This window comes from Nomascus leucogenys, chromosome 21 (assembly GCF_006542625.1).
Source record: "Nomascus leucogenys isolate Asia chromosome 21, Asia_NLE_v1, whole genome shotgun sequence".
NCBI classification, from domain to species: domain Eukaryota; kingdom Metazoa; phylum Chordata; class Mammalia; order Primates; family Hylobatidae; genus Nomascus; species Nomascus leucogenys.
The window spans coordinates 27,849,342-27,864,390 of NC_044401.1; the positions used below are offsets into that span (position 1 = coordinate 27,849,342).

Consider the following 15,049-nt stretch of genomic DNA (forward strand, 5'->3'; position numbering starts at 1 on the left):
ACTGAGTCTGTGGTATTCTGTTATAGCAACACAAAAAGGGCTAGACAAAACATTGGTGCCAGACATTGGGTTGCTGCTATAAGAAATATCTGAAAATATGGAAGCAGTTTTGGAAGCGGGTAATGGCTAAAGGCTGGAAGAATCTGGAGGAGCAGGCTAGGAAAAGCCTAGATTGCTGTGAATGGAAGATTGAGGATGATTCTGGTGAGGGGGTCAGAAAAAGAGAAGACATGCAGGAAAAGAAAGTAACTTCTTAGAGATTACTTAAGTGTCATGATTAGATTGTTGGTAGAAATATGAATGCTAAAGGCCACTCTGATGAGATCCTAGATGGAAATGAGAAACAAAGCACTGGAAACTAGAGTAAAGACCAACATTGTTACAAGGTGGCAAAGAAAATGGCTGAATTATCTCCATGCCTGAGGGCTTTAGGGAAGGCTGAATTTAAGAGATAAGTACTAGGATAGCAGAGATTTCTAAGAAAATATTGAAGGAACTGTGTGGCTACATTTATTTATTTTTCTATTTATTTATTTAGAGACAGAGTCTTGCTTTGTCACCCAGGCTGGAGTGCAGCGGTGTGATCTTGGCTCACTGCAGCCTCTGCCTCCCAGGTTCAAGCAGTTCTTGTACTTCAGCCTCCCGAGTAGCTAGGATTACAGGCGTGTGCCACCACACCTGGCTAATTTTTGTATTTTTAGTAGAGACAGCGTTTTGCCATGTTTGCCAGGAGGCCTCAAACTCCTTACCTTAAGTGATCCGTGTGCCTCAGCCTCCCAAAGAACTGGGATTACAGGTATGAGCTGCTGTGCCCAGCCTTTGTAGCTACTTTTAACTGCATACAGTAATATATGAGAAAAAGAGAAATGATTTAAAGATGGGATTTATAATTAAAAGGGAATTAGGGCAAAAATATTTGGGAAATTTGCAGCCTGGTCATATAAAGAGTGAAAAGGTCTTTAGGAGAGCAAACCAAGGGTGTGTCCCAAGTTACCATTTGCCAAAGAGACTACCATGAATAGAAAGGAGCCAGGGGCTCATTAGCCTAAGTGAAGTAACTGAGGAATGGAAAACCAAACATTGTATGTTCATAGTCATAAGTGGGAGCTAAGCTATGAGGATGCAAAGGCATAAGAATGATATAATGGACTTTGGGGACTTGGGAGAACTGGTGGAAGTGGGGTGAAAGATAAAAGACTACATATTGGGTACAGTGTACACTGCTTGGGTAATGGATGAACCAAAATCTCAGGAATCACTATTAAAGAACTTACTTATACATGTAACCAAACACCACCTATTCCACCCAAAACCTGTTGAAATTAAAATAAATAAATAAATAAATAAATAGATAAATAAAAGGAGCCAGGTGCTGTTTTTCAAAACAATGGGTGAAACACCTCAAAGATATTTGAGAGATTTTTGAGGCTGCCTCTCCCATCACTGGCCCAGAGCAAGACCTTGATGCAGTTTCCAGAGGGACACCTGCAGGACCACCAGTGCTCTGTATGACCTAGGGACTCTGCTGCTTGAATTTCAGCACAGTGCCCCTTGGCCATCCCAACCATGGTTCAAGTGGGCCTAGGTGCATCTCAACCCAACACTCTGGAATGTACATACCTCATAAGCCTTGGTGGCATTCATGTGGTGTTAATTTTGCAGGTGCACAGAATGCAAGAGCTGTGGGGTCATGGTGGCCTCCACCTGGATTTCAAAGGTTATTATGGACAGCCTGGGAGTGCCCAGGCAGAGACTTGTTACAGCAGCAGAGCCACTGTAGGGAGCCCCCACCAGGGCAATGCCTAGTGGAGCCATGGGAGTTGGGAAGCCCCGAGAGCCCAGAACTACAGGGCTACCAGTATGCAACTTCTGTCCAGGACAGCTGCAGTCACAAGACTCCAACCTTTGAGAGCTGCAACATGGCCTACACCCAGGAAAGCCACAGGGATAGGCTGGCCAAGGCCTTGAGGGCTCAACCCCTACCCCTGTGTGCTCAGAAGTCAGGACATAGAGTCAAGGAAAACTATATTAGAGTGTTAACATTTTATGTTGTTTTTCTTAATGGGTTTTGGACTTCCTTAGGACCAGTTACTGTTCTTACCTGTTTTTCCTTTTTGTGATGGAAATGTCTATCATGCTTATCTCATTGCGTTTTGGAAACTCATAGCTGGTGGGAATTTTCCTTAGGGTGAATCATGCCTTGAGTCTCACCCATATCTGATTTAGATGAGACTTTGGACTTTGGACTTTTGAGTTGGTTCTAGTATGAGTTAAGACATTGGGGCTTGTATTAGTCTGTTTTCACACTATTATAAAGACATACCCAAGACTGGATAATTTATAAAGAAAAGATGTTTAATTGACTTATAGTTCAGCATGACTGGGGAGGCCTTGGGAAACTTAGAATCGTGGCAGATGGCAAAGGGAAAGTGTATTAGTTCATTTTCATGTTGCCAATAAAGACATACTTGAGACTAGGTAATTTATAATGTAAAAGAGGTTTAATTGACTCACAGTTCCACATGGCTGGAAAGGCCTCATAGTCAAGGCAGAAGGTGAATGGGGAGCAAAGTTACTTCTTACCTGGTGGAAGGCAAGAGAGCTTGTGCAGGGGACCTCCCATTTATAAAAACATCAGATCTTGTGGGACTTACTCACTACCATGACAACAGTATGGGGGAAATTGCCCCCATGATTCAATTATCCCCACCTGGCCCTGCCCTTGACACATGGGGATTATTACAATTCAAAGTGAAATTTGGGTGGGGGCACAGCCAAACCGTATCAGGAAGCAAGGCACCTTCTTCACAAGGCAGCAGGAAGGAGAATGAATGCAGGAGGAACTACCAAACACTTACAAAATCATCAGATCTCATGAGAACTCACTCACTATCATGAGAACAGCATGGGGAAAATCGCCCCCCTGATTCAATTACCGCCACCTGGTCTGTCCCTTGACACATGGGGATTGTGGGGATTAGAATTCAAGATGAGATTTTGGGTGGGGACACAGCCAAACCATATCAGGACTATTGAGATGGAATGAATGTATTCTGCACATGAGAAGGACATGAATTTTAGGGGCTGGAGCAAATGCTAGGCTTTGAATGTGACCCTCAAAAAATATGTGCTGGAAACGTAATTCCCAATGGAACAGTGTTGGGAAGTGGAGCCTAATGGGAGGTGTTTTGGTCATTAGGGCTCCACCATCATGAATGGCCTAACACCAATTATAAAAGGGCTTGAGGCTGCAAGTTCAGCCTCTTGCTTTTTCGCCCTAACTCTTTTGCCGTCTGCTGTGGGATGGTGTAGCAAGAGGGCCTTCATGAGATGCTGAGGTACCTTGATATCAGACTTCCCAGTCTCCAGAACTGGGAGAAGTAAATTTCTTTCTTTTATACATTGGCTGGTCTGTGGTATTTTGTTATAGCAACACAAAGTGGACTAAGATAGGGGCTCCAGAAACAGCCCCATGATGTGTAAGCCAAGACTTACTTGTGAAAATATTCTAACTCATCATGATAGGCTGAATAATGACCTCCTTCCTCCACCCTGCCTGCCCCTCCCTGCCACAAGCACATCTATGTCCTAATCCTCAGAAGTTGTGACTGTTACCTTATATGGCAAACAGAGACTTTGCAGATGTGACGAAAGATCTTTCCATGGAGACATTATCCTGGGATATCTGAGAAGACCTGATTAAACCATAAGAGTCCTTATAACAGAATGGCAGGAGACTAGAGTCAGTAGTAGGATATGGAATGACAAAGCAAGAATTGGTAGACATACAAGGATGAGGCCAGGAGTCCAGGAATGCAGATAGCCTCTAGAAGCTGGAAAAGGCAAGGAAAGGGATTCTTCCTCGAAGTCTCCAGAAGGAATGGATCCCTGCTAGCCCTTTGGTTTTAGACTCTCAGCGGTAAAACAATAATTTTTTATTATTTAAAGCTACTGAATTTGTGGTAATTTGTCATAGCAGCCATAGGTAGCTTAAACACATACTGACTTCAAATGAATCTTTTAATCTGTCTGTGATACATTGTATTTTTCCAAAGATGGTTCAAATATGTCTCCCATTCCACATACCCTTCTGCAGTGTCATTTTGCCATGTCCTCATCAAGAGGTAGAATAAATCCCCCACCCACACCCTGCCCTTTGAATCTGGGTGGACCCTGGGACCTCTTTGATCAATAGAATATGATAGAAGTGATACAATGTCCCATAACTACCATGGAGGCTTGCTTTCTCTCTCTTAGAAGCTAGCTGTCATGAAAGAAGTGCCACTTTAAGACCAGCATGCTAAGAGAAACACCCACATGGAGAACTTTGAAGCATGGTCTATCATATGGAAAGAGAGATGCCAAAGAACATTAGCTCCATCTTGGACACAGTCCCGTGCCCCAGCCATCCTGGTTGACTCCACTGGCAGCACAGACAAACGACCCACCCAAACTCTGCAAATATTTGACCCACAAATCATGAGAAAAATACAACGATTATTTAAGCTACTAATTTTGGGGATGGTTTGTTACTCGGCAAAAGCTAAGTAAAACACCTTTTTTTTTTCTATAGTAAGCCGGTGACTGTCTGAACAATGAAGTAATACATATAGTGTCTTTAGTGCCTGTTAAGAAATCACGAGGTCAGGAGATCGAGACCATCCTGGTTAACACGGTGAAACCCCGTCTCTACTAAAAATACAAAAAATTAGCCAGGTGCAGTGGCGGGCGCCTGTAGTCCCAGCTACTCGGGGGCTGAGGCAGGAGAACAGCGTGAACCCGGGAGGCGGAGCTTGCAGTGAGCCGAGATTGCACCACTGCACTCCAGGCTGGGCGAAAGAGCGAGACCCCGTCTCAAAAAAAAAAAAAAAAAAAAAAATATATTTTTGACACTAAGTAACTCCTAGTTACGTTAAAGTTGCAAAGTATTTCATCTTTACAATTCCAGCTGTTATTTCTTAGTTTCCTAGTAGATATTGCTAGTACGTTGCTATATATCTGATTTCACAGGGTTGTAGTGAAGATGAAGGGAATGAAGTAAACCTGTTTTGTAATATAGAAGCATTACACAAATATTATTGTATTAATCTCAGGGTAACATTAGAAGAATTGGAAGTAGCCTATAGCAAGTAGAAACACAAACTGATTCTATTGACTTAATTATATATACTTTATAAATCAGACTCTGGTCAATAGATTTGAGGGTAACATCTTGTTTCTGCTATGGAATTAGAAACATAGACTTATATGACAATAAATTTCTGTGCTAAACCCAGGTTTTTTTCACTTCTGACTTTAAGGTTCTTCTCCAGAGAGAAGAAGCTGTCACAGACCTATTTTTTATGATTCCATATCTGTTGCCGTCTTGCTTGTAGATTTTTAATTTTTCAGAAAGGTAGATGGAAACATTTAGTGTTGCATTTTGAAGACTGAATCTTGTGAATCCACAGGAGCATAAATATCCTACCTCTTGGGACAGTTCCTACCATGAATTCAGATCAAGTACGTGTGTCTACTCTAAGAAGATTGTGTTCGTTTTTATTTTCAGTTTGTCTTCGCTCTTTTCAAACTGGGTTATTCACTGCTGCACATCAATCAACTAATGCTTATCCTGACCTAAGAAGCTGTGTCAATGGTAAGCACTTCTACCATCAACTGAAAAAACAAAACAAAAACTCTGTAGGTAAAGTACACCCACGCTAATATAAACTAATGTTTAAAAATTGAGAAATGATCCTTTGATGGGTTGTATGCCCAGAAAGGAAATATTTTCAGACTACATTTGAAATACTTGTTTATAGTTGTAAATGCTGCTGTATTACTCAAAATGAATTTTTTTGCCTAATGTTTAAACTAAACAGTGTTCTGTGTTTAGTAAGCTTTAGGTCATCAGCTTCGGAATTTTTATTCCCAACAGCTTTATTTTCACTGTTGTTGCATAATCATGTAGTGTGACTAAACGTTACAGTAGATTAATAGCTCAAAGTAGAGCTATGTTTATTCTTCTAACTTTTTGGCACTGATAATATAAACATGGAAATGTTACATCAATCAAATTAGCTTTCTTGCTCTGAAGTTCACAAAGGGCCTATTGATAATTCTGGTAGATTATTTTTGACTCTTTGTTGGGAAATTGGTAAATTAGTAAAAGCAAATGGTGCAACTGCAAGATATAAATTGTGATGTTTGTTCAGAGAATATTTTGCATCCAGGATTGACATTCTCTAGATATTCATTTAACTGTGTTTTTCTCTAAAGTGCTTGTAATTACACAGATAGAATAGTTTGTCTGAACACGTATATTTAATTATTTAATTCATGCTTTATCTTTTCTTAAAATTTACCAAAGAACAGAAGGATAATAATTTTGATAAAATTTTTCTATTAGTTTCTTTTCTATGATTTTTAACTAATACCTAAGTATTGCCACATCTCAAAAAAATTTAATCTTATGAAGACTTTTTTTAAAAATTGTGGAATTAATTAGGCATTAGCTAGGTTGGTTATTTACTTATTTAACAACAAAAATTTTCTTTGCCTAACATATGCAAAGACATAGAAATATTGGAAGTATTGGGAGTATTGGAAGTATTGGAGGGATGGGAAGAACATGTACAGTTGACTGGGAAGTTGAGAAGCTGGTGTGGAAATGTGCAGAAACCATGGGACTATTGCAGTGTCAAATGAGGGGACAGAAATTACAAATAAAAAACAAATGGCCTGTCTTTTGCTATATTGATAAAGTGCTTTGACATTTTAGGAAGAAAATAAACAAGGCACTATAATTGATCTTTACTTGTACTTTATTTATTTATTTATTTTTAGACAAGCTCTTGCTCTGTTGCCCAGGCCGGAGTGCAGTGGTGCAATCATGGTTCACTGCAGCCTCAACCTCCTAGGTTCAAGCAGTCCTCCTGCCTCAGCTGCCTGAGTAGCTGGTACTATAGGCACATGTCATTACTCCTTGCTAATTTACTTCTTATAGAGATGGGGTCTTGGGTGTGTTGTCCAGGCTGGTCTCAGACTCCTGGACTCAAGCAATCTTCTTACCTGGGCCTCCCAAAGTGCTAGGATTACAGGCATGAAACACCATTCCAGGCCTTACTTTGTACTTCTTAATATTGCTCTTTTCTCTGATAATATTCCTTATTCTAAAATCTATCTTATATTAATATTGTCACTCTGGCTTTCTTTTGATTAGTGTTTTTATGGTTTACTTTTCCATCCATTAACTTTGAACATACCAGTGTGTTTATATTTCAAGCGAGTTTCTTTTGGGTCTTGCTGTTTTCTCCAATCTGACAATCTCTGTCTTTTAATTGGAGTGTTAGGCTATAGATATTTACATTTAATGTTACCATTGATGATGGTTAAAGTCTGTTAATCCCATCTGTTCTTTGTTTTATTTTTTTCTTTTCCTACTGCAATTGTATTGATTAATTGAGTTTCTTTTTGTGGGGGGTGGTTGATTCCATTTTATCTCCTGTTGTTAATTATGCTTCTCAAACTTCTTTTACTCATTTCTTTTCTTTTCTTTCTTTCTTTTTTATTTTTCAGTCAGGATCTCACCCTCTAGCCCAGGCTGGAGTGTGGTGGGGTGATCATAGCTGACTGCAACCTTGAACTCCTGGTCTGAAATCCTTCTTCCCTTCTGCCTCAGCCTCCTTTGTAGCTAGGACTACAGGCATGTAGCACCATGTCCAGCTAATTTTTAAATTTGTTTGTAGAGATAGGGTCTCACTTTGTCGCCTAGCTACAAATCCTGGCTTCAAGTGATCTTTTTGCCTTGGCCTTCCAAAGTGCTGGGATTACAGGCATGAGCCACTGTGCCAGGCCTCATTTTCTCTACTTTTTTGTGCTGTTTCTGCCTTACATTTTAATACTATACATTATAAACTCCATGATATGTTAATTTATAAATAACTTATCAAATGAGAAAATATTGTTTTATTTATTTGTTCATTTATTTATTCATTCATTCATTTATTTTTGAGACAGAGTCTTGTGCTGTCATCCAAGCTGGAGTGCAGTGGCACAATCTCAGCTCATTGCAACCTTTGCCTGCTGGATTCAAATCATTCTTGTGCCTCAGCCTCCCAAGAAGCTGGGATTCTAGGCCTGGCTAATTTTTTGTATTTTTGTGGAGACAGGGTTTTGCCATGTTGCCTAGGCTGGTCTCAAATTCCTGGCCTCAAGTGATCCACCCACCTTGGCCTTCCAAAGTGCTAGGATTACAGGCATGAGCCATTGGCACCTGGCCCAGAAAACATTGTTCTGTATTTTCTCATATGTTTATCATTTCTGGCATTCCATATTCTTTTTTGTAGATCCACATTTCCATCTGACAACATGTTTCTTCTGCCTGAAGAAATTCCTTTAACATTTCTTAAACTAAATATCTGATGAAGGTGGATTTTCTCTTTTTTTTTTTTTTTTTTGAGAGAGTCTTGCTCTGTCACCCAGGCTGCAGTGCAGTAGCACAATCTTGGCTCACTGCAAGCTCCATCTCCCGGGTTCACGCCATTCTCCTTCCTCAGCCCCCCGAGTAGCTGAGACTACAGGTGCCAGCCACCATGCCTGGCTAATTTTTTGTATTTTTAGTAGAGATGGGGTTTCACCATGTTAGCCAGGATGGTCTCGATCTCCTGAACTTGTGATCTGACCGCCTTGCCCTCCCAAAGTGCTGGGATTACAGGCATAAGCCACTGCACCCAGCCTTTCTCATATTTTTTAATTAAAAAATAGTATATTGCCTTTATTTTGGGGAGATATTTTTGTGGGTAAAGACTTCCATGTTGATAGTGTTCTGTCAGTATGTCAAAGATGTCTCTCTATTGTTCTTTCACTTGAATAGATGCTGATGGGAAATCTGCTGTTATTCTTAGCTTTTTTTTTCTCTATGTATGCACTGTGTTTTAGATTTCTGTTTTTCCCTGGTTTTCTCTAATTTGATATAGTATTTTTAGGTTTATCCTGATTGATGTTTACTGGGCTTCTTGGATTTGTGTGTTCATAGTTTTCATCAAATTTAGAAAACGATTTACTATTATTTATTCACATTTCTTTTTTCTTTTTCCCTGCTATCTTTCCTCTTCTCTTAAAATGTCAATAACATGTATTAGGCCATTTCATATTGTTTAACAAGTCATCCATGCTCTAGTTATTTATCAATTTATTTATGTATTTATTGTTTGTATACTACTTATCTGTCCTTCCTTGATTTTGGATAGTTTTTACGTCTTCAAGTTCACTCTTCTTTTCTTCTCTCATGTATAATTTACTTTTAATCCCATTTAGTGTATTTTTCATTTTATATAGTTTATTTTCATTTCAATAAGTTCCATTTGGGTCTGTTCCACATCTTCTATTTCATTTTTTTCATCATGCCTATATTTACTACTGGAACATGTGGAGTGCATTTAAAATAATTTTATTTATTTATTTTTCTGATTTTTGGTCATCTCTTTCATTTTGGATATATTTTTGTCTATTGATTTTTCTCTTGGTTATAAATTAGTTTTTTCTTGTTTCTTTACATGCCTATTTATTTTTTAATTTAATTTAATTTAATATTATATTTTATTTTATTTGGATATGAATTCTCACCGTTACCGAGGCTGGAGTCCAGTGGTGTGATTGTAGCTCACAGTAACTTCAAACTCCTTGACTCAAGCTATCCCCCTCCCTTAGCCTCTCAAATAGCTGGGACAAGAAGCATGTTCCTCCAACCACAGCTGGGGAATTTATTCTTTAAATTAATTTTAAAGATTACATCTCGCTATGTTGCCCAAGCTACTCTTAACTCCTGGCCTCAAGTGTCCTCCCTCCTCTGCCTCCCATAGTGCAGAGTGAACCACTGCATCTGACCCCTACTTATTTTTAATTGTTTACTGGACCAAACAAACAATACTATTCTCAGTATGAATAGAAAAAAGAACTTGGAACTTTCAATTTGTGCTAAGATGATGTAATAGGGACCAAGTTTATCCTCCTGCCTTAAATAAGTAGAACTTTGGTCTAAGTATATAAAATAATGGTTTTGGACATTGGAGAACAGGAAGCAGAACACTGTGACTCCCAAGGAAAAGAAAATAAACTTACAGCTTATGTTGCTGGGTCCTAGATTTTCTTGTCTTCTTCCAAATAGTGTTTGATTTTGTTGTGGCATTTAGGTAACTTATGTGAAATACATTAAAAACAAATCTTTTGAGGTTTGATTTTAAGTTCTGTTAAGGCAATCTGGAGTAGCCATTAGCTTAGAACTAATTTAGCCTCAATAATAATAATAATAATAATTCTTGTGAAGATTCTACCTGATGCCCTTTGTACTGTGAAATATTTTAGGTCTGGGTAGTTTAAAACAAACTATCTCTACCCCTCTGTGAGCTCTGGAAATTTTCCCGTGTAAATCGTCATTCAGCCAAAGACCCTAGGGGATCTTTTTGCAGATCTCTGGAGACTCTTTCTCTTTTCCTCTATCTCTCTTTCTCTTTCTCTTTCCATACACACATATTTTTTCCTTCTCTCTGCCTTTATGGTACTCTGACCAGCAAAATTCTAATTTGATCTTCCCAAAATCCAATATTTGTTTTCTCAACCCAGGGAGACCACTGGGCTCTGTTTGTGTTTCTTGCACTGTTGCATAGAAGCTATCTCCAGGCAGTAATGTGGTCCAATTGTAGGTCTCAGCTTGTTCATTTTCTTTTCCTTAGGAATCACGGTGTTCTCCTTCTTGTTCTCCAATGTTTGAAAAACCATTATTTTGCATAGTTAGACTGAATCTCTACTTATTTAAGGCAGGAAGATAAATCTGTTCCTTGTTACAGCATCTTAGCCCAAATTGAGAGTTTTCTTTTTTCTTTTTCTTTCTTTTTTTTTTTTTTTTTTTTGAGAGAGAGCCTTGCTCTATTGCAGTGGCATGATCTCAGATTACTGCAGCTTCTGCCTCCCAGGTTCAAGCAATTCTTGTACTTTAGATTCCCGAGTAGCTGGGACTACAGGCATGTGCCACTATGCCCAGCTAAGTTTTGTATTTTTAGTAGCGACAGGGTTTCACCTTGTTGTCCAGGCCTCAAGTGATCTGCCTGCCTTGGTCTCCCAAAGTGCTGGGATTACAGGTGTGAGCCATCATGCCTAGCCTTTTTTTTCTCTTAATGTTGAGAATAGTATTGTTCTGTCTACCTCATGGAATTGTTCTAAGGCTCAAATGAGGTAATATATTTGGAAAAATATCTAAATTACAACTATGAAATACTATATATACTTGCAATGCAAAAGTAGTGTTATGGGATTTTTGGGGTGTTGCTTTTCTGGCTGGAAACTTTGGTGGCTGGTGGTGCCTTTGCCTGAGTTCTTCTCCTGCATCCATGAAGAATGAGGTATGCAGAAAAGTGGAGGGTGAGCAAGATGAACAGGAGCTTTACTGAGCATTAGAACAACTCAGAGGAGACCCTCAGTGGGTAGCTCATCTCTGTAGGCAGGTTGTCCCATCAAGTGTTCAGCTCTCAGCAAAGATGAGGACTTGAAGCCAGGTCATCCCATTGTCTCTGCAGCTCTCAGTAGAGAGGAGGCCTAGAATGGGTGGCTTCTCTCTGCAGCTGGTTGTCCCATCAGCAGCTCTCAGCAGAGGAGGGCCTGGAGAGGGTGATTCTTCTCTGCAGACAGGTCATTCGATGTCTGCAGCTCCCAGTACAGAGGAGGCCCTGGAGATGATAGCTCCTTTCTGCAGCTGGTTGTCTGGATATCTGTTGTGCTCTGGCTGAGTCTGGGGTTTTTATGGTCTTCAGAGGAGGAAAGTGCATGCTGACTGGTCCATGGGCTGCCATGGGTGGGCCCAGGAAAAAGCACGAAGTGTTTCCCCTTCAGTCAGCAGGACTGACAGCCCAGCCCACAGGCCTCAGGCCTTCCCCAGCCTGAAGGTGGGACTTCACAGAGGACCCACCCTTTTCCATCTAGGAAGCTGTCTACCTCCTGCCACTGTTCATGGCACCCAGGCTGTTTGTGCCAAGGGGGTGCCTGCAGGCCAGCACTGAGCTGCCCTCAGCACCCCCCTCAGCTCCCTTCCCATGCTTGTTGGAGCCCAAAGACTAGAGGTGGCAGGGGGCTGGCATGTTAGCACTGCCCTGAACCTATGCTCACCCGGCCAGGCTGCGAGAGCAGCCGGCTTCAGCTCCAATCTTGCTCCATGACCAGAGTGGGTGCCAGGAGTGAGGAGAGGCCAGGAAGCAAGAGCCGGCACTTCTGAGCCTGTGGTGGGCAGAATGGGCCTTCCCAGGCCCTCAAGAGCACAGAGAGGCCCAGGTTTCCAGCCAGGCTTGGGCAGCTGCAGCTGCACTCAGGGGACTCTTGTCCCACCAGTTTGGAAGGGGTGGGGCTCCCCCTTGTCCTTGGCTTTCACCAGGTCTGTGGCATGTGCAGCCCCGGCCATGCCTCTAAGATCAGAGTGGATGCCTGCTGCAGGGAGAAGCCTGGCAGTGGGAGCAGGTCCCCAAGAGCACAGAGACACCCAGGTCCAGAGCCATGACAGGGAAGCTGCAGCAGCATCCAGGGAGTGTGGGACTCCTACCTGCTCCATGGAGTGGGAGGCCCTGGCCCACCTCCCCGCTGCAGCTGGCATCTTGGCAGCGGCCACTCTAGATGGGCCACTGCTGCCATCTGTAGTTTACTTTTACAAAATAATTATAAATATTTGCCTAATGGGCTCACTTTTTAATTTAAGAAAAGTATTATTTAAAAGAAGGAGTTGTGTTTTTTTTTCATTGGTTCTAGACTTCAGGATTTTTATTATAGTGCACACAATTTTATTTTACCATGACATGAGGTAAAAAAAAAAAAAAAAAATAGATGTCTATTTCCTTCAGCCGTTCCAGACCAATGTAGTCCTCTGCCATGCAATGAAGATAGATATATGAGTTGCAAAGTTGGAAAAGCTTCTTTTACTTGCACTTGTAAACCAGGTCAGCAAGGAGAAAAGTGTGAATTTGGTATGTATAGGAACCCTCCCTCCCCCAGCTCATCAGGATTGGTCTCCTGAAAAGTTCTTTGCTGGTTATATTACTTTAAAAATAATTTATATTTTTCCTGTTTTAGACATAAATGAATGCAAAGATCTCTCAAATATAAATGGAGGTTGCAGTCAAATTTGTAATAATACACCTGGAAGTTACCACTGTTCCTGTAAAAGTGGTTTTGTTATGCTTTCAAATAAGAAAGACTGTAAAGGTAAGAGCAGGATGGTAGAATTAAAACACATTTACTGTGTGAGAATAATCCCAGTTAGAGAAATTTTACTAGCAAATTTTTTGAAAAATGACTGTAAGTGCTTATACTAACACATTTTTATTGACATTGAAGCCTTGTGATATTGTGGAACTGCTTTTTAGTTCTTGTTTGTTTTTGAGAGATAGGGTCTCACTCTGTCTCCCAGGCTGGAGTGGAGTGGCTCCATCATGGCTCACTGTAGCCTTGACCTCCAGAGCTTAATTGATCCTCTGACTTCAGCCTCCCAAGTAGCTGGGACTACAAGTGCATGCCACCATGCCCAGCTAGTTTTGTTTTGTATTTTTTATAGAGATGGGGTTTCATCATGTTGCCCAAACTGATCTTGAACTCAAGTGAGCCTCCTGCCTCAGCCTCCCAAAGTGTTGGGTTTACAGGTGGGAGCTTTGTGCCTGGCCTGCATTTTAGTTTACAGTACTGATAACATGATTTTTTAAAATTTTCTTATTATATGTGCATGTACACACTTGTGTGCATGTTTCAATAAGGAATTTCATTATAAAGCCACGTTTCATTGCAAGTCTTTGCATGCTACAAACTTTGCAAAATCATTGTTTATCCTTTGTTGTCAGACATTATATTTTTTATTCTCTTCTAGTAAGATACATAGCCATAGAAAGAAATCCACTGCAATAACTTCTTCCATTGTATTTTATTTTTCCTTTTCAGAAATACTTTTCTGATTTCCATCATCAACACTTCATCTGGCACCTCATTTCCTGTTGTGGTTTTGGGAAAGTAAAAGATCTAGTTTTTTTTTTCTTTATACCTTTAAGATCATATCATTGATCATAACTCTTTTTTCTTCTTCAGACTTAAATATTCCCTGTTAGTTCAGCCTTCTAACAAGTCATTTTACTAGTGCATTTCTTTTGTTTTTCATTGTTTTCCTATCCTTAAATTTTGACTTTTTATCTCTGTATACTGTCTTTCAGTTTGGCTGTGTTAATGCTATGACTAAATCTTCAAGTATTCATACCAGGTGTATGGATGACTAAAAATGAAATTTCCCACCTGGACTTAAAATTTGCCTTTAGAAACTGGATACAATTAATATCCAAGTTCTCTCCTCCACTACTTTTTTATTTGTTTTGCTAAAATGTTAAAAAAAAAGTAAGTTAAAATGTGAATTTCTTGTTCAACTCTTTATTTTATACATGTTTTGGTAAAGCCCTAAATTGGATTCATGTTCAAATCGTCTATCTCTTACTAAACAGCAGTGTTTAGTATGATAAAATGTACTATAATATTATTTAAACTGCAGTTAAACTACTCTAAAGTGAACTACGTTAACAACAAATTCTTCTAAACAGTTATCCAATTTGTGACCATGTATCTTTCTTATCTGCCTATTTGAAGGTCTGAGTTTGGATTTTGAGACTGCTTAGAATAAGACTGTCATTGGAACATGAGTTATAGAAAAACCACCACAATGCTGGATACCATCTGCATTTTGTGAACAAATAGTACCCATTCATACTTCTACACTTAAATACTTTAATAGTCTCTTTCTAAAGAATTTGTGTTTTTATTGTTTTTTTAAGATAAGGTTTTGCTCTGTCGCCTAGGCTGGAGTGCAGTGGAACGATCTCAACTCACTACAGCCTCAACCTCCTGGGAGGTCCTCCCACCTCAGCCTCCCAAGTAGCTGGGACTACAGGTGTGCACCACCGTGCCTGGCTAATGTTTGTAGCTTTTGTACAGATACAGATGGAGTTTTGTCACATTGTCCAGGCTGGTCTCAAATTCTTGGGTTGAAGCCATCCATCCA

General features: G+C 40.1%; 1 pseudogene; it reads left to right on the forward strand.

The window, feature by feature from the left end:
- LOC115832181 overlaps positions 1-15,049 on the forward strand; it is a 40,091-nt pseudogene that overhangs the window by 13,942 nt on the left and 11,100 nt on the right.